Source organism: Oryctolagus cuniculus, chromosome 11 (assembly GCF_964237555.1).
Source record: "Oryctolagus cuniculus chromosome 11, mOryCun1.1, whole genome shotgun sequence".
NCBI classification, from domain to species: domain Eukaryota; kingdom Metazoa; phylum Chordata; class Mammalia; order Lagomorpha; family Leporidae; genus Oryctolagus; species Oryctolagus cuniculus.
Window position 1 is genome coordinate 56,763,610 of NC_091442.1, and position 18,972 is coordinate 56,782,581.

The 18,972-nt window shown below is 53.7% G+C and overlaps 1 long non-coding RNA gene across 2 annotated transcripts; it reads left to right on the forward strand.

Moving 5' to 3' along the window:
• The first annotated feature begins 6,926 nt into the window (after positions 1–6,926).
• On the forward strand, positions 6,927–14,628 carry LOC103348277 (uncharacterized). Of its 2 annotated transcripts, XR_011379777.1 has the most exons (6): positions 6,927–9,001; positions 9,143–9,211; positions 9,308–9,470; positions 9,938–10,118; positions 10,459–13,038; positions 14,433–14,628. It is a non-coding gene; the product is annotated as an uncharacterized lncRNA (long non-coding RNA). The 2 variants fall into 2 exon arrangements; XR_011379776.1 differs by having other exon boundaries at positions 9,308–10,118.
• Positions 14,629–18,972: the final 4,344 nt, after the last annotated feature.

The following is an 18,972-nucleotide window of genomic DNA, read 5'->3' on the forward strand; positions in this document are numbered from 1 at the left end:
CTCACAGAGCCTGAGCTGGGACTGCCTCCCCTCTGCCCCAGCCAAAGCCGCAACTTGACCTTGGTATCACTGGTTTCAGCGTTTAACTCTTTCAGGGCGAGAAGAAGTTCAGTATTAGTCTTATCCCTGGAATTCCTTGCTTCCTGTCTCAGACGACTGGAATCCTGCAGTCATCACGGCCCAGCCTAAATGCTGCCTCCTTCTGGAAGCTTCCTGGATAACCTCAGCCAGAGCAGTTTCTTCCCTTGGAAGCCTCACCGTCCATGGTCTTCCGTTGTGGTCGCTGTGTGTCTTCCCGTTCTCACCTGTGAGCTTCTGCAGTTTAGGGCAAGTGTTCTGTGTGCTTTTAAATCCGTTTCTACACAGTCCTTAAGCATTAATGAGCTAATGAGTCGTACACTATTGTAGGGGCGGGAGTCATGGGGAGAGATGTGGAAGGAGTTTTGGAAACATTGGATATCAATCAAAGATATTACTATGTTTTTAAATATTTTTAAAAAATTATTGATTTCATTCTATTTGAAAGGGAGAGAGAGAGAGAGAGAGAGAGAGATCTTCATCTACTGATTCACTTTCTAAATGTCATCAACAGCTGAGGCTGGCCATGCCGAGCCAGCAGCCTGGCTGTCAGTCCAGGTCTCCTCTGTGGTGTCAGGGGCCCAAGCACTGGAGCCATCACCTGCTGCCTCCCAGAGCACCCGTAGGGAGCTGGAATGGGAACAGGGGCTCAGACCCAGGCCCTCTGAGGTGGGAGGTGGGTGTCCCAAGTGGCTCCTTTAACGGCCCAACCAAATGCCTGCCCCAAGATATTGTTGGGGCCGGCACTGTAGCACAGTTTAAAGCCCCGGCCTGCAGCGCCGGAATGCTATAAAGGCTCTGGTTCCAGTCCTGGCTGCTCCACTTCCGATCTAGCTTCTTGCTAACGTGCCTAGGAAAGCAGTGGAAGATGGCCCAAGGCCTTGGGTCCCTGCACCTACGTGGGAGACCTGGAAGAAGCTCCTGGCTCCTGGCTCCTGGCTTCAGATTGGCTTAGCTCTGGCCATTGCAGCCATTAGGAGAGTGAACCAGCAGATGAAGACCTCTCTCTCTCTCTCTCTGTAACTCATCTAAATAAAATGAAATCTTTAAATACATAAAATCTTTTAAGAAAGATATTATTGTTAATAAAATATGGATATGATACCTCTCTCTATGTATAATATTAGGAAAATTTTATTCTACTGGCAGATTTATTCCCTTAAAATTTATTAATCATTCATTATTTCATTCAAATGTAAGTATTTTTTTTAAAAATTGTTTTATCTATTTGAAAGATTTCAGGGTAGGGGGAGAGGAGGTCTTCCATCCTCTAGTTCACTCCCCAAATTACCATGAAGGCTGGGGCTTGGCCAAATCAAGTCCAGGAGCCAGGAGTTTCATCTGGGTCTCCCATGTGGGTACAGGGGACCAAGGACTTAGGCCATCATTTGCTGTTTTCCTGGGCACATAAACTAAGAAATGGACCAGAAGTGGAGCAGCCAGGACTTAAACCGGCACCCATATGGGATGCTAGCATCGCAGACAGCGGCTTAATGCTGCCCCTATAGAGTTCTTTTACTAGTGGGAAATAGACAATAAGCAATAAAACAAATGCACACAATTACAGGCTGCGATAAATACTCAGAGGAAATCAATAGGGTCTTGTGGTAGAGACTAACATGGAGTCCTTTTAGATAAGGAGATTGGAAAAGGCCTTCTCGTCACTCTCATGTATGCCATGTGTCTCTCCTGCTATGCCTTAATTCAGTTTATAACCTGAGCAGCAATGACAATGCAATAATAGAATAACAGCCTTCCCAGCAGGGGGCGTTTTTGTCAACCTATCCTTTCTTCCTTCCTTGGTCCAAGCTCCCAACCTCCCCTCTGCCTTGGGGAGAAGGGGAGTCAGGGCCCCCCCTTGCCTGAGGATGGACCCTGCCCCCTCTTCTGTAGCCCAGGAGTCGTCGAGCAAAACAGGTGTGAAGAGCTTTGATCTTGCTGGAGACTTGGAGCCGGATCAAGGTGGAGGCCTCTGAAATCATGCCCCGGGATGTGAGAAGCCGGGGGAGAGATGGAGACAGAGGCAGGCAAAGGAGACGCAATTACTGTCACGGAGACTCCCGGAGACTCCCGGCTCATTCTCAGCAGTTCTGGGCTCTGTGCTTCCTGGGAGAGCTGGCCAGGGCCTTTGGGTTTTGGGGGAGTAAACTATGACCCCTGAGTGACGTCATAGACCCACTAGGTCATATTTGACCTTTCCTGCTAGGAGGGTGGAGACTCCAGGGCTGCGGGAAGCCCGTGGCCGGCCCATTCCCAGCCTCCATTGCGGGTCTTTCCCTTGACTAACCTTCCCGGCCCCCTCCGCCTGGTACCAGTTGGTGGCCTTGGTTCATGCTTCCTGTGGGATGACACACGTTGGTTGCTAGTCTAGAACAATGGCTCCCTTCTCACAAAGGACTTTACCTTCTTGGTCACACAGAGGGACACGCCTGACTGCTTCCTAATTGAAGTGTAGCCCTCACTCCTCTTCAGTCCCCTCACCCCATTCTTTGCAAGTGGTATACTGCACAATGACAGAGGCTGCACCTGCGCTTCGGGACGAACCCTACTTCTTTGCTCCCTAGCGCAGACACTCACACTGCCGGCTTTGAGGCGGTGCTGGTTGGAAGAGGAAGACCTCTAATTCCTTCTGGCTGCTAAGGGCATACACAGGACAGACTTCTGATGACCAGAGAGGGACAGGCACTTTCAAGTAGTGGCACCTGCATAGACTTTGATGTCAAACAGCCAAGTTCAGGGCTGGCACTGTGGCGTAGCCGGTAAAACCGCCACATTCAGTGCTGGCATCCCATATGGGCACCGGTTTGAGTCCTGGCTACTCCACTTTGATCTAGCTCTGTGCTCTAGCCTGGAAGAGTGGTGGAGGATGGCCCAAGTCCTTGGGCCCCTGCACCCACGTGGGAGACACAGAGGAAGCTCCTGGCTCCTGGCTTCGGATCAGCCCAGCTCTGGCCGTTGTGGCCATCTGAGGAGTGAACCAGTGGATGGAAGACTCTCTCTCTCTCTCTCTCTCTCTCTCTCTGCCTCTGCCTCTCTGTAACTCTGCCTTTCAAATAACTAAAATAAATCTTTAAAAAAAAAAAAACAAACAGCCAAGGCCGGTGCCGTGGCTCACTAGGCTAATTCTCCGCCTGTGGCGCCAGCACCCCGGGTTCTAGTCCCGGTTGGGGCTCTGGATTCTGTCCCGGCTGCTCCTCTTCCAGTCCAGCTCTCTGTTGTGGCCGGGAAGGCAGTGGAGGATGGCCCAAGTGCTTGGGCCCTGAACCTGCATGGGAGACCAGGAGGAAGCACTTGACTCCTGGCTTTGGATCGGTGCAGCGTGCTGGCTGTGGCGGCCATCTTGGAAGTGAACCAGTGGAAGGAAGATCTTTCTCTCTGTCTCTCTCTCTCACTGTCTAACTGCCTGTCAAAAAACAAAAACAAAAACAAAACAGCCAAATTCTTGTCCAAGCTCATTGTATCTAACACAGGAATCACGCACAAATAATCACACCTCTTCTCCCATCTGCCCTTGGGCCAGAATTGGTGATTATGAGCAGGTGTTGGTTTTAGATCTAGTAAGGGACTTTATGCTGTGGGTGCAAGGTTAATGCGATGGGACAGAAATGACATTGGTTGAAAGAGGAAAGGAAAGATGAAAGCAAGGATGTATTCGGGTTGGGGGATGGTTCCGGTGGCCCAGGCTGTGAGCAGGGACTGAGTGAGGAGCCTCTGAGATGGACTGAAATTCCAGTTCCTGGCTGGAGGTCCTTTGTGGAGTCTAGCCCAAGGCGAGCGGCAGTGTTACTGGTTCCCTTCTCAGGCAGATGGGGAGGGCATGCAGCTCAGAGCAGGGCAGGCCAGGTTCTGGTGCCAGGAGGGCATTAGTGTGAATGAATATGGCAGATTCCTCCCAAGGACCTGTGTTCAAAAGATGGCGCCATGGGCCAGCACTGTGGCACAGTAGGTTAATCTTCCGCTTGTGACACCAGCATCCCATATGGGTGCCAGTTCTAGTCCCGGCTACACCTCTTCCAATCCAGCTCTCTGCTGTGGCCTGGGAAAGCAGTAGATGACTTGGGCCCCTGCACCTGCATGGGAGACCAGGAAGAAGCACCTGGCTCCTAGTTCCTGGCTTTGGATCGGCATAGCTCCGGCCGTTGCACCATTTGGGGAGTGAACCAATGGACGGAAGACCTTTCTCTCTGTTTCTCCCTCTCACTGTCTGTAACTCTACCTCTCAAATACATAAATAAAATCTTTATAAAAAAAATGGCGCCACAATGCCAGCCCCTTTTAAAGTATTTATTGATGTTTATTTATTTGAAAGGCAGAGGGACACACACATACACATGGGTGAGGAGGTAGAGAGAGACAGACAGAATGACACACACACACACACACATACACATACACATAGAGAGAGAGAGAGAGAGAGAGAGAGAGAGAGATCTTTTATCCACTAGTTCACTCCCTAAATGGCCACAATGGCTGACACTAGTCCAGGTGGAAGCCAGGAGCCAGGAACTACACTGGGTTTCCCATGTGGCTGCCAGGGGCCCAGATACTCGGGCCATCTTCTGATGTTTTCTCTGGTGCATTAACAGGGAACTGGGTTAGAAGTGGAGCAGCCAGGGCTCGGAACCAGCACTCGGATTTGGGACGTCAGTGCTACCAGCTGCAGCTTAATCCGCTGTGCCACAGTGCCGGCCTGCACGTGCCTTCTCTGGCCCGTGCTGTCCCTGCAACTCAGCCTCAGCCTTCTGGCTTCAGGTAGTGGGTAAGTAGTTCAATTTTTGAAGTTGGGTGGCTACAGAAGCATGGGACTCTTGGTGATTGGTTCTGTTTTTATTTGTTTACCCAATTCCGAGAGGACCAGGAATAATGATGTGATAATACTAACAGCAACTATTTTTTTTTTTTTTTTGACAGGCAGAGTGGACAGTGAGAGAGAGAGACAGAGAGAAAGGTCTTCCTTTTGCCGTTGGTTCACCCTCCAATGGCCGCCGCGGCCGGCGCGCTGCGGCCGGCGCACCGCGCTGATCCGATGGCAGGAGCCAGGAGCCAGGTGCTTCTCCTGGTCTCCCATGGGGTGCAGGGCCCAAGCACTTGGGCCACCCTCCACTGCACTCCCTGGCCACAGCAGAGAGCTGGCCTGGAAGAGGGGCAACCGGGACAGAATCCGGCGCCCCGACCGGGACTAGAACCCGGTGTGCCAGCGCCGCAAGGCGGAGGATTAGCCTTGTGAGCTGCGGCGCCGGCTGCAACTATTTATTTTTAAAAGGTTTATTTATTTATTTGAAAGGCAGAGTTACAGAGAGGCAGAGGGAGAGAGAGGTCTTCCATCCACTGGTTCACAGGGATGGCCACAATGGCCAGAGCTGGGCCGATCTGAAGCCAGGAACCAGGGGCTTCTTCCAGGTCTCCCACACGGGTGCAGGGGCCCACGGACTTGGGCAGTCTTCTACTGCTTTCTCAGGCCATAGCGGAGAGCTGGATTGGAAGTGGAGCAGCCAGGACTCGAACCGGTGCCCATATGGGTTGCTGGCACTGCAGGCAGCAGCTTTACCCACTAGGCCACAGTGCCGGCCCCTAACTATTTATTAGGCACTGTACTGTTAAGTACTCTATCTGGAACAAGTGGCAGCACTCTCCTTTTACAGGTGTAGGGAGGCCACATTCTTTACTCCTGGAATTGGGTTTCAGCCCAGAGTCCTGCTCTTCCCCATCACCGTGCCATGTTTTTAACTAATTATAAGTTAGTTTCATTTTAGAGCTCTTTAGGCTGAAAATCTTATCACGGGAGTCCCTGCTGGGTCTGAAGCAGCCTCAGGGAAGTTGGAAGTGTTGACTTTCGGCAGTGGAAGATTCTGGCAGGTTCTGGAGGAGGCCCGAGTGGCTGCCTTCTCCTTCCCCAGCGGCAGTTCCAGGAGGATGGGAGACAGCCTGGGCGGCTGCACCTAGAGCAGCACGTGCCGTCTCCTGGGAACCAGGGTTTGGTGAAGACAATGCCTTTTGTCAGTGGAGCCGCGGGGGACCTGTGAGAGCTCAGAGCACCCTGTGAGCTCCCGACCCTCTGCACCAGTCTCAGAGAGAGGGTGACCTTGCTGCTGATGGCGCAAGCACGTCCATCCGGGTTATCTGTGGTGAAGTTCCAACTGGCTTCATGCAATGACCCTCTCTCCACCCAGACAAATTCTCCCTGCTGTATACTCGCCTCACCACCCCAAGAGATGGATGCCTAGTAGTTATTTGAATGACATGGAATTAATAAAGTATGTTTTTCAGTAAAATATCAGGTGGAACTTTCTGGAGTCCCTGCCTCAACTGAGTGGACAGCCATGACTGTTTCTGCTGTTAAACGATCGAGGTGTCTTTTTAGCCTGCAGTTGATCCTGAAACAGGACGGGGCTTGTGTTGTGGGAATACATAAAATTTCAGGTCAAACAGTGCGACTTCCGGACGTACCCTCTCGGGGAGGTGGGTGCACTGTGTCCCCGTGTCCACCCTCAGAGCGACCACAAAGGACCTGCTGTGCACATGAGAGCTTCCTTTTTTGTGTGTCAATGTTTCGTTGCCTATTTTTGACCATGCCATCAGAAGGACAGGGGGTCGTCTGTGCAGAGCAGCCCCCGGGTCTAGGCGTGTGGGACTCACAGGCACGGATTGTGGCTGGTTAAGGTGATGGTACCAAGGTGCTTTACAGACCTGAGAGAATTTAAGTGAAGGGAGGATGTGCGAGGGGGCAGGCTGGAATCAAACAGGCAGCCTGGGATGCTCCTCCGGCCTGGCTCCTTGGCAACGGTTACTTAGCAACTCCCATTCACCTCTCTTGGCTGCCTTCCTCCCCCCGCCCCCCCCCCCCCGCCCTTAGCCACTGCAAGAAGCTAGAGAGCTTGAAGTGAATGACAATTTGGAGAAACAGCCACAGCCTGAAGATCTAAGAGGCTCTAAAGAAGATGGATAAGAAAATCGATGCATAATAAAAACCGCAGGCACAGCCACCTTGGCGGAGGGCGGGCGGCTCCCTCCCCGCTCCCTCCTCAGGCTCTCTCAAGGCCCCCACCTTAGCCCTGCACCCTCTCTTTCTTTACAGCCACCTTTTCCTGGTATAAGGAGGCTGGTTTGCCTTTGGGGGTGGGTGTGGAAAAAGAAGCGGGGAAGCCAGGAAGAAAGAGAACAGTAAATGCGGATGTGTGGATGGGTGCCTGGGTGAGGGAGGGAAGAGGGTTGTCAGAGACGCTTTGCACGGACAGAGGTGTGAATTGTGCCGTAACAGAATACCTTCAGTGGGATCACAGGGGGAGAAGGAAAGGTGTGAAGTCACCCTCTTGGCAGGATATTAAAGAAGAAAATATAACCAATTTTTCTGGGAGACCTGGGCTGCAGTATGCATACGTGAGACACTGCGTGTGTAAACATCTATTATTGCCACACAGTAGGAATGTTATTTTCCTGTCTTTCTTAGAAGCTGGGGCCAGAGGAAGAGACATGGTGGAAATTCACATTGGCCTGAGAGTTGAGTTCATGAGCCGGTTCTGTGCTGATCGAGGTTTGTGACTCAGGCTCGTCCCGCCCACCCTGTCAGGTCTTTCAGCTAGTGCACTGCCCTCTGCTTTGAAAGTGGCACAGTGGGTAAAGCCGCTGCCTGCAGTGCCAGCATCCCATATGGGCACCGGTTCGAGTCCTGGCTGCTCCACTTCCGATCCAGCTCTCTGCTGTGGCCTGGGAAAGCAGAAGATGGCCCACCCAAGTCCTTGAGCCCCTGCACCCTATGTGGGAGACCCGGAAGAAGCTCCTGGCTCCTGGCTTTGGATCCACGAAGCTCTGGCTATTGCGGCCATCTGCCACCTGGTTCAGGCTGTGACCCTGCCATATGCTGTTTGTTCATTTCTTTCCTATCAAAGCATCCCAAAGGTTCCTGCATTTCCAGGATGGCTTCCTGGATTGGGGAGAGCTGGCCACTTCCTTGGTCTCACTGTGGCTGGACTTGGAAACCCTCCACCCCCAAGTCTCTGCTCCACACACACCCTGGCCCACCACGCCCATTTTCCACACCCTGACCCCCGCCTTCACTTTACACACATCTTGGTCGCTACTGTGTTGCTGTTGAATATTTCAGTGTCTGACCTTCCGAGTTTTTCTTTTTTTAGTCTGTCCTTTTATTTAGCCTATCTTTGTGGCTACATTACGAGTCCTTAAAGTGCAGGAGCACCGTCTGTGTAATTTCCCGCCCCACAGGTAGGAGCAGACAAGAGAAGCCAAGAGACTGTTCTCTTCTGTCCTGTGGCTTCTGTTTCACATCTGCCTTCCGCATTCTCACCTTGCTGGTCTCCTCCCACCATTGCCCACCCCCTCCTCCCTAGGTTACTCATGCCTTTTTTTTTTTAATAGCTGAACTTGAACTCTTCCTGTACTTGATTCTGAACATGTTGTTGAGGGGGAGGAAGAGCTCTTTGTTAGAGGGAAGCTACCCGAATCAGAGCCTGAGAAATGCACACAAATGAAATTGTAAACTGGGTGCCAGATGCTAAGAGTACCGGGGGATAAAAGAGGGGCTGGAATTTGGCTTACTCATGGAAGCCTTCCTGGAGGAGGAAAATACTGAGTAGGGTTTGGGAAAAAAAAAAAAAAAGAAGAGATTGTTAAAAAAAAAAAAAAAGGTTGGGGGGAGGGATATGCCAGGCAGAGATCCAAGGGTTTGGAGCTAGAGAGCGTGGGAGCAGGTTTGCTTTGTGAAGATCCAGGAGCGATTGGAGGGTGGAATCGCAGCCCGATGTTCAAGCATGAGGCCTCAGCTGGAGAGTGAGGGTTTGGAATGAAGGATGAGAACCAGCGCCGGCTCCCCAGGAGACGCGAGCTCAGGGTGACCGGGAAGGTGAGGTTGCCGAGTGGAGAGTGGCTACGTGGAGACCGGAGACTTCTGCGTCTGACCAGAGGCCTGGTCAGTGGCCTGGCTGGGGCGTGGGGAGGAGAGGGAGGTGGAGGCCTCACGGGTGGGGAGGGGCTGGGTACAGGGAGCCATTGTTTCGCCAGAGCTTGCATCACTGACTTGTGCCCTTTGAACAAAACCTTCTGTTTTCAGCTCGAGCTGACTCATCGCTGGCCCTGCCACCCCCCCCCCCCAACTCCTGGGGGAGCCCTTGAAGCCCAGGTGAGACCAGTGCTGCGGGCGGGCGGGCAGGCGGGCCAGCTCCCTGGGCCGGGACTCCGGCCGCGACCCTTTCGTGTTTACCTGTCTGTTTTTCAGGCCCTACCTGCATCTGAAGACCACCGGGAAGAACCTGGATTCGTTTTACTCTCCTTCCAGGATGTGTGGCCCTTGCCTAATTGTAGACCCAGTTCAGAAGCGCTAACCTTTCCTGGTCTCCCCTGGCCACACTGTCCCCAGGCTTTGTCACGGCCTCTGTGAGGTGCTGGCTAAGGTTGAGGAAAGGGATGGGATGTTGAGAACTTGGAACTCAGAAGCTTGGGGGCCTGAGCATCCTAGGGATGGATTAATCGGATGGCAGGAGGCCTGCGAAATGGGGGAGGGGAGGAGGCATCAGTTCTGCACTCTTGGAGTTCCAGGGCTGTCTTTCCGGCTGAGGCTGTCCTGGGAGAACTTGAGCGGGGGCTTGGGATTTAGCAAAAACCTGAGAACATAAGTCGGCTACGGGCTGAGGGCTTCTAGAATGAAGACGGAGAGAAGGCAGCAGTGCGTCTCTCGGCTGCGCTCCGGTGAGCCAGCCCAGGCTATGCCACGTGGCCTCAGCGGCAGCTTATCCCAGCCAAGCTGCCTCTGACCGGCACCCGGCCAGAATGGAAGGAACAAACATTTCTCGAGCATCTACAAGGCGCTAAGCATGGGTCTACTCTTCCCATGTGTTTTCTCCTTCAGCCACATCCTCGTTCAGAATGAAGGTCTCAGGCAACAGCTGGAGGAGCTGAGAGGCAGACTCACTTCCTCCGGCTTCTGAAATGCTGCTTCTTCCACGACACAAGTTAGCATTTACATCCCGGACATGGCCTTGTGCAGTTAGCCACTGCTGTGTCTCCAGTCACACCACGTGCCAGGCCAGGTACGCAGTGTGGTGGGTGATGGACACAAGGGCAGTCCCTCCCCTCCAGGTGCTCGACGTCATTTAGGAAGACAAGTTCACAGACTGAACCCACAGGGCACTGGGTTCTAGGAGCATGACAGGGACAATTAAGTGTCATGGGAATTGGGAGAAAAGAGGGGAAATTGTGATGGGATCATTAAGGAAAGCTTCACGGGAGGGGTAGGATTTTAAGAAAAATGTTAAGGATATAACATTTGGGGACCGGCACTGTGGCGCAGTGAGTTAAAGTCCCAGCCTTCGGCGCTGGCATCCCACATGGGTGCCAGTTCGAGTCCCGACTGCTCCACTTCTGATCCAGCTCTTTGCTGTGGCCTGGGGAAGCAGCAGAATATGGCCCAAGCACCTGTGTGGGAGACCCAGAAGAAGCTCCTGGCTCCTGGCTTTGGATTGGCACAGCTCCGGCCGTTGCAGCCATCTGGAGAGTGAACCAGCAGATGGAAGACCTCTCTCTCTCTGCCTCTGCCTCTCTGTAACTCTGCCTTTCAAATAAATAAACAAATCTTAAAAAAAAAAAAAAAAAAGACGAAGAGGGAGGGTGACAGCTTTGATGCTGAGTAGAGTGAGCAGAATGGCCGGTCCTCCAGCAGCAGCAGACATTAGGAGAGGATGGGTTTGACGGGAATGCAGATGACTTTTAAGGTTAAGTCGACCTCAGGCGGTGGAGCCTGCGCTGGGAACGTTCTGCGTGCACTGGAAGTGGGAGACTGGAGGGAATGTGGGCAGATCTGGAAGGGCGGGTTCAGAACGCACCAGAAGCCGTACCAACAGCTACTGCACAGCTATGAACACTGAGATCATTGAGACAAAGGAAACTAGAAAGTAGAAGATAACCTTCAGGAAGAAAGGTCACTGGGTGGGTTCACCTTTCATATCTCTGGGCACTAACTGCTCCTTGTCTTATTCCTGAGGGGTGGGGTTAAACCCTGCAGAGACCCCCAGAGACCTAATGCTGAGCCCTTCCCTCTTGGAGAACAGATCTTGACCAGACAGGCACGGGCTGGACTTGCATGGCGAATGTCTGACAGCTGGAGACTGTCTTGGATACGTTTGCATGCGATGATTTTTGCCTCCCCAGAGGAGAAGGAAATGCTGGGGCCGTTCTGCTCGGGCTAGCTTGAAGGGCTCACGCTTCAGTGCAAATCTGCCCCGCACCCATGGAGGAAGGACTCGGAACCCCAGTCTGGGAAGCGGGTGGGCGGGGTGGAGCTTCCCTGGCCTTTTCCGCAGCTCCCCGCCCTTTTCCACTTTGCATCCAGAGATCTCAAAGCTCCGAATCCTCCTTGATCTTCTTCCTCGGCCCCTGAGTCATCCTCTGCTTGCTTCCAGTCTCCCAGATGGGAGAGCGGTGGAGACCCATGTTTGGGGATGGGTGCGTGGGGGGTATGTGGGGGAGGAAGCCACGGGGACCCAGGGGCCCCCTAACCGACCATGGGGTGGGGCACGGGGCGGGCATCCAGGTGGCTCTAGGCCACCCTGGGTTTCAGATCCTGCTTTTTTGAGGTTGTTTTATGACTGAAGAGACTCGGGCAAAGAGTCCGAGCTGGAGAAATTGAACAACAAACAAAGCTGTAAAAGATGCCGATAAAATTCCTCCCAGCACAGAATGGTCTTTGGAGCCTCTCAGGAATCTCAGAATGATCTGGAAAGGCTAATGACGTCTCACGGCCAGGCAGCGCCAGGGGACCGATGAGGGATGCTTCCCTGGTCTCCTCTTGTCTCTTTGGAGAGCGGAGAATGAAGACAGGAAGTGTGGGGGTTTTTGAGACCCCATTTTATAAGGGAGTGCCCTAGGGATGTGGGAGCAGGAGAGGGGACAGGGACCCTGAATGGGGGAATAGGAAGGGAGTGTGACAGTGAGCCTGCGTGGGGGTGAGGGGTGGGCGAGTCTGGCTGGGGTAATGGCACCAGCACGCTGGACGGCAGTCAGGGGGTGAGGGGGGGTCTCAACTGGGAGTGCATGAAGCTGGAGGATCTGCCCTTGGGCACCGAGTGGACAGGAGTCTGGCTTGGGCGAGCTATGTGAGCAGAGGGAGCGGGGGTCCTGGGAGAATGCGGTCAGCACCACCTGTGTGAGAGAAGAGACCTGGGGAGCTGGGGGGAAGCCCCAGTCTGGGTGAGTGGGGTCAGCCTCCCCTCCCCAACACCGCCGCCAGCTGTTTTTCTGTTCTTTGTTCCAAATGAGTTGGTGGATTGGCCACAAAGAGAAATCTGCTGTGACTTAGAGGTGGGAGGGAAGGAGCTGATAGGGGCGCGCGTGTGCACGGGGGAGCCGTGGAGACTGCCGGTTTCCATGGTGATAGCCGAAATCTTCCTTTCTCGTCTCCTGGTTTTTACAGGAGATGCCTGCCAAGGAGAAATGCTACCTTTTCATGGCCTCAGGAAAGTGGAGCTCGGGGGGTGTGCGGGAGGCTGCGAGGGGGAGGCTCTCTAGCTAGGCAGTTATCTCTGACCTGTCGAAGAACATTCAAGAAGCTGGCAGGTGGAGAGAAGCAATGCAAAGCAGAGAGCCTTGTCTGCAGGGCGGAGGTCCGGGGCTTTGGGGAGCACCTGCCAGCAGTGCCATCCGGACCTGACTGGGGGCAGGTGGGGCCTCTCTGAAGCCAGAGACTGTGTTTGGACCACAGGGACCCTCCCTGAAATTTCCCATGTGGTGACTGGAACATCTTTCCTACAGGCCGTCTCTCTGGGCTGTCCAAACGGCCTCCACATGGTGCCGCCGCGGGGCACAGGAGACCTGGTCCCAGGTGGTGGGTGTCAGGGAGGGCTGGCAGAGAAGAGCTTGCTCCCCGCCCAGGTGCCAAAGGCCAAGTGGGAAATGGTGAAAAACCCCGACTGTCCAGTTTCTATCCACTTTCGCTGTGAGACCCTGAGAGCTCGGGTGAGTCACCTCCCCCCAAAAACAACACACAACACACCAGGGCCTCAAGCCTGCTTCCTGCCCCAGAGAACCCTGCCTTTTTGCCCCAGTCACCCCCCCTTTTGTAAGCAGCTCTGAGTTGAGGTGGGTACCAGGTGCCCAGCACAATGAGGTCATGTCTTAGGCACAGTAGCTCCTATGTGCTCCCCGAATTCCTTCCACCTGCCTGACTTGTTCAGTGACTTCTCTGCGAGGCAGCTGCCAAGGCCGGCTCCTCCATGCTTGCAGACTTGCTACTGGCTGTTTGTCGAATAAACAGCTGTCTCCTGCTTGTCTGTCTCAGCCGTCTGCCCTTAGCTTCCAGCAGAGCCGCTGACTTGCGGGGGGCCCCTGGGGAGTTACCTCCTCCAGCTGGGGGCCCCAGCGGTTGGAGCCACAGGGAATCTTATTGCCCAGACGGTTCCCCGTTCCCTTCTTTTTTCTCTGCCCCCCAGCTGCTGCTGTGCCGGCACCAGTGCCCTGGAAACCCCTGGTTCTCTTGCTCCAGTGCCTGCTTCTCCCAGGCCCTGTAGCTCTGTGCTCTTGCCCAAGACCCCTGAGCTCGCACCTCCTCCACCGCCACCCCCCCTTCCTTCTCCATCTCTGCCCATCTCCCTGCAATGTCCCTCAGGCTTTCCAACCAGGCTTCTCTCTCTCTCTCCCCCCCCCTCCTCCCTCTCTCTCTCTTCCTCCTTTCCTTCATCTTGTATTTTTTTGGGGTGCCTATTAACTGGCGGTCCTCGGGATGACTTCGAGGGTACAGAGTGGACAACCACACACCCAGCTCTGTAAGGAAGTGTGGGGTCTGGGAGGACAAACATCCGGGTACCAGAGCGAGGTTGACACCACGCGGCGGGTGAAGCCCCTGGGCCTTCCCTTTCCAAGTCGGATCGTCACATTCCCTTGTTAGTGAGTTCCGGTGTCTCCCAACTCCTACAGGCAGGCGATCTCCTCAGTGCTCCAACTCAGCTACTCCCGCGGTTAAGAGCGTTCCTTGGGCTGCAACTTATTCACGTGTGCTTTTTATTTTTTCAAATGAGCATCATAATAATGCTGACTTTGCCATGTGTTGGGGGCGTTTGAATTAATGGGGATATAGACACGAAACTGCGAAAGTGAGATAACATCCCTCTTAACTCCCTGGTTAAACAACAGAGGAGAGTCTGTCTGTCTTACAGGCAGAACAAATGGAAGGATACTTTGAAATACTTCTGAACTGTCTCAACCATTGGTCTCTTTTCTATTTACCCAGTGTTTATAGAAAGGAACTCTTGGGGGGCCGGCACTGTAGTGTAGTGGGTTAAAACCCCAGCCTGCAGTGCCGGCATCCCATATGGTCACTGGTTCGAGTCCCATCTGTTCCTCTTCCAATCCAGCTCTCTGCTATGGTCTGGGAATGCAGTAGAAGATGGCCCCAGTTCTTGGGCCCCCGTACCCACGTGGGAGACGCGGAGGAAGCTCCTGGCTCCTGGCTTTGGATCAGCTCAGCTCTGGCCATTGTGGCCATCTGGGGAGTGAACCAGCAGATGGAAGACCTGTCTCTCTCTCTGGCTCTACCTCTCTCTGTAACTCTTTCAAATAAATAAAATAAATCTTAAAAAAAAAAAGTAATTCTTGGATCTCTATAGCTGATGAGATCCATGTCTCTTGAAAAACGCCCTGGAAGAGGACGAGTGCCCTCACATTGTGATGGAGCTGGAGAGCAGACCTGGGCGTGAAGACATGGGTCACGGGAGAGACCCCCCCCACCCCCCCACGGTGCGGCTCCTCTGCTCGGTCGCTGGAGGCATGACCTGGGAGGGGTCCAAGGATGACATGGGAGAGCGGTAGTGAAGCTTGATCCTAGATGGTGGATTTCCAAGGGAAATTAAGATCTGACTAGGCTGCCCTGAGTCAGAAAATGTCCCTAAGCCCTGCTCCTATTAATGACTTAAGAGCAGCTGGCTCTACTCACTCCATTACCTGCAGAGGGCGGAGGCAGGGGGCAGGGGCAGAGGATTTTCCTGGAACCCAGCATGGGAGGGCTGCCTCCTCCCAGCTCTCTGGGGTCCGTGCTGTCTGGGCTGATCCCGCTGGTCTCCCTCTGCTGCGTCTCCACTGGGTGGCTTCCCGGGCGATATCTGCCTTCCAAGGGTTCCCTCTCCTCGCCCTGCCTTCGGACCTATCCCGACTCCCTTCTCAGCCCCTCCTCTGCCTGTCGGGAGTGTTCTGCAGTTGTCTACCTCGAGGCCCATCCTCTGTTTGGGGGTGCTGGTGGTCTGTTGTTTTCTGGCCCCAGTGTGCAACTCCTCCTCCTTTTTTTTTTTAGTGGTCTTTTCTTTCCCCCTCTCTCTGTGTTGCTCTCGCCAGCACTGCTGCTCAGCTTCCTGGGGCTCTGTGGGCGGCCACGGTTTTCTTTGTGAGAACCTTTTCCACTTTGATGGCTGGGAGGTTCTTTTCGGAGCTGGTTTTCATCCTCAACCGGTTCCTTCATCCCCTCTCTGCCTGATGTTCTCGTGGGGCCGGGAAATAGCTGCAGGTTCCCAAGGACTCTGAGCCTGTGCCTTTTAAGCGCTTGCTTCCCCTGGCGTTAGCGGGTTCTTTCATCTGCAGGCCACTGAGCAGGAGGAGACGCGCGCCTGGTTCCCGCAGAGCTGCTCCTAATGACTCAAGATGAACAGTGAGGCTCAAAGGCACAACAGAAACCTGTCTGTAATGTGCTGGTTTTTCTTTTCAAATCCTTAACACATAAGCAACCTATGCTATGGCAGAAGCGTGAAGTGGGGGCTGAGAGATGGCTCCAGAGTTTAACTTTGCCTATTTTTTTCTTTGCAAAAAGGAGATGAGAGAGAGAGAGAGAGAGAGAGAGAGAGAGAGAGGTTCCATCCACTGGTTCACTCTCCAAAATGCCCACAATAGCTGGGGCTGAGCTGGGCTGCAGCCAGGAGCTGGGAGCTTAACCCTGATCTCCCACACAGTTGGCAGAGACCCAAGTACCTGAGCCATTGCCGCTGCTTCCCAGGGTCTGAAGAAGCAGGCAGCTGGACTCCAAGGGCAGAACCAGGACTAGAACCCAGGCTCCTGGATGTGGGGAGTGAGCGTCTCAACCGGCATTCGATCCACAAGGCCAACTCCCACCTTCAGGAGATCCATGCTCCATTCTGGAGGAGGCCTGGGTTCTGGTCATCTTCTTATGGCCTCTGCCTCCACCGTAACTTTTAAAAAGTATTTATGGGACTGGCGCTGTGGCGTAGCAGGTAAAGCCGCCGCCTGCAGTGCTGGCATCCCGTATGGGCGCCGGTTCAAGACCCAGGTGCTCCACTTCCAATCCAGCTTGCTGCTATGGCCTGGGAAAGCAGTAGAAGATGGCCCCCAAGTCCCTGGGTCCCTGTACCCACCTGGACCTGGAGGAAGCTCCTGGCTCCTGGCTTTGGATCAGTGCAGCTCAGGCTGTTGCAACCAATTGGGGAGTGAACCACCAGATGGAAGATCTCTCTCTCTCCTTCTCCTCTCTCTCTCTCTCTCTCTCCTTCTCTTTCTGTGTAACTCTGTCTTTTATTTTCCAATAAATGTCTTTTATTTTCTGTGTAACTTTTATTTTCCAATAAAATGAAAATAAATACTTTCTATTTCTTTCAAGTAAAATAAATAAATCTTAGAAACAATAGAAAGTATTTATTGTCATCTTATTGGAAAAGTAGAGGGGGTGGGGTGGGGTGTATCTCCTGGTTTGCTCCCCAAATGCACACAATGCCCAGGGCTGGGCCAGGCCTAAGCCAGGAGACCAGAACTCCTTCCAGGTCTTCCATGTGGGCGGCAGAGACCCAAGCACTTGGGCGGCACCTCTGCCTCTCAGTGAGCACATCAGCAGGAAGCTGAATCGGAAGCAGAAGAGCAGGACTTCCAGCAGGCACTGCACCATGGGTACTACGTAACTAAAGCACAGCTCTCAATTCCCTCCCCAGTGCTTTTTTTTTTTTTTTTTTTTTTTACTTTGATAAAGCATGTGACATCAGATGTACCAAAGCCAGGAGCTTCTTCCGGGTCTCCCACATGGGTGCAGGGACCCAAGCACTTGTGCCATCTTCCACTGCTTTCCCAGATGCATTTGCAGGGAGTTGGATCAGAAGTAGAGCAGCCAGGACTCAAACTGGCGCCCATATGGGATGCCGGCATCACCGATAGTGGCTTTACCTGCTTCACCACACCAGTCCTAATCCCTTATTTTTCCTCTTCTCCTGCTTTTTTATTTTATTTTTTTGACAGGCAGAGTGTACAGTGAGAGAGAGAGACAGAGAGAAAGGTCTTCCTTTTCCGTTGGTTCACCCTCCAATGGCTGCTGTGGCCAGCGCTCTGCGGCCGGTGCACCGCGCCTATCCGAAGGCAGAAGCCAGGTGTTTCTCGTGGTCTCCCATGCGGGTGCAGGGCCCAAGGACTTGGGCCATCCTCTTCTGCATTCCCAGGCCACAGCAGAGAGCTGGACTGGAAGAGGGGCAACCGGGACAGAATCCGGCACCCTGACCGGGACTAGAACCCGGTGTGCCAGCACTGCAGGTGGAGGATTAGCCTAGTGAGCCACCGCGCCGGCCTCTTCTCCTGCTTTTACACTCCTTCCCTGATGCGCTCCAACTGCCCAGCCTCTGTTACGTGATATCCCCCCCGCCCAGCCTCTGTGGTTGCTCTTTATCTGTCTTTATCTTGCTCCTTGATCTGTCAGTTAAGTACCTCTCTGGTGGAGGTGCCTCAAGGCACCGAGCTCCTCCTCGCTGAAGTCCACTCTGAGCTGCCCTTCTTCTATTCTAGACCCTTGCTGCCCAGGGTCTAGCAGGCATCAGCATCACCCAGGAGCTTGTGAGAAATGCAGACCCTGGGACTCCGCCTGCAACCTACAGAATACAAATCTGCGCTTCCATAAAGTCTCCGGATGATGGGCGTGCATGTGAAAATTGGAGAAGCCCTGCGGTGGGAGGGGTGATAAATAACTCCTTTTGCAGGTGTGCATCGGTAAAAATGATCTCAGGAACCTCCCCAGACTGCACGCCAACAGTGGAGAGCGTTTTGTGGAGGATACTTTGTGTCCTCTGGCTTTACTGATTGCTTCCAGAACTGGGCTCGGGACCCTGCACTCACACCATGAGAACCGCCTCCCCCCCCCCCAACCCCATCCCCACTGGCTATCTGGCTTGGAGCCAGGTAGAACAGGCACAAGGGGCCCGGAAATTCACTTTGAGGTTGGCTGATGCTGGTTTTCCCAAATTAAGCACTTGTCCCCAAGCAAGCATTTGTCACCCTGGTCTCCCGGTCTCCAAATAACCTGGTTTCTGTCTCCATGGCTGGTGCTGATTCATATTTTGTAGGAGGTTTGATTGTAGCTGGGAATGGCTCAGGAGCTGGTGTCATTCTCTCCGTCTCCCTCCCCCCACCGGGAGGCAGGCAGGAGGGGCAGGCAGCGTGCAGACAGGGTGTGGGAGTCAAACCCGCACTCACACAGCAGGCGTCTCGTCTCACTCCAAGAAGTTGAGTCCACAGCTGGGAAAGCTTGGAGCCAGCCTCTGAGTCGGCTTGGCTCACATCCAGCCTCCCTCTTTTTTGGTTCCTTCTCCCTTTGGGAAGCAAAGGGAGTGGGGGAACATCTTCCCCCACTCTCCCACTTCTGGGTATAAGAGGGAAAGACTAGGGGTTGGGGGGTGGGAGTTGGACCATCCTCAGGCTGGTGCCTGGCCCTCCTCAGTCATCCCCAGGAAGAGAGTACCAGGAGGCACATGCCTTGTGGATTTTTGGGGCCTGAAGGGATTAGAACTGGAGGACAGGGCAGTTTGGGTCAGCTGGGGACAGGTGCTGTGCTGAGTGGGACAATGACGTGAACGGGACATTTCCCCAGAGTCAGGAGCAAGGTCACTGAGTCTCTCCCATGTATTTCTGGGCCCCTGGGTCTCT